Raw genomic sequence first — 558 nt, 5'->3', positions numbered from 1 at the left:
AAAATTGAGTAAGCTTAGAGTGGAAGTCCAAACCTTCAGACAAAAGGAAGGTGAATCCCTCTATGAAGCTTGGGAAAGATACAAACAATTGATCAGAAAGTGTCCTTCTGACATGCTTTCTGAGTGGAGCATCATAGGATCTCTTCATCTGAAAAAGACACTTGCAGAAGCTCAAGAACTGATTGAAATGGTTGCAAATAACCAATTCATCTACACTTCTGAAAGGAATCCTGTGAACAATAGGACGAATCAGAAGAAAGGAGTTCTTGAGATTGATACTCTGAATGCCATATTGGCTCAGAACAAAATATTGACTCAGCAAGTCAATATGATTTCTCAAATTTTGTCTGGAATGCAAGCTGGACCAGGCAGTACTAAGGAAGCTTCATTTGAAGAAGAAGCTTATGATCCTGAGAACCCTTCAATGGAAGAGGTGAATTACATGGGAGAACCCTATGGAAACACCTATAATCCTTCATGGAGAAATCATCCAAATCTCTCATGGAAGGATCAACAGAGACCTCAACAAGGTTTCAACAACAATAATGGTGGAAGAAA

The 558-nt window shown here is 39.1% G+C and overlaps 1 non-coding gene across 1 annotated transcript; it reads right to left on the bottom strand.

Moving 5' to 3' along the window:
* Positions 1–10: 10 nt before the first annotated feature.
* Positions 11–118, bottom strand: LOC127745335 (small nucleolar RNA R71). The gene has a single exon (XR_008006532.1). It is a non-coding gene; the product is annotated as a small nucleolar RNA R71 (small nucleolar RNA).
* Positions 119–558: the final 440 nt, after the last annotated feature.

This window comes from Arachis duranensis, chromosome 2, assembly GCF_000817695.3.
Source record: "Arachis duranensis cultivar V14167 chromosome 2, aradu.V14167.gnm2.J7QH, whole genome shotgun sequence".
NCBI lineage: Eukaryota > Viridiplantae > Streptophyta > Magnoliopsida > Fabales > Fabaceae > Arachis > Arachis duranensis.
The sequence above is the reverse complement of the archived record's forward strand: the minus strand, read 5'-3'. Positions and strand labels throughout refer to the sequence as shown.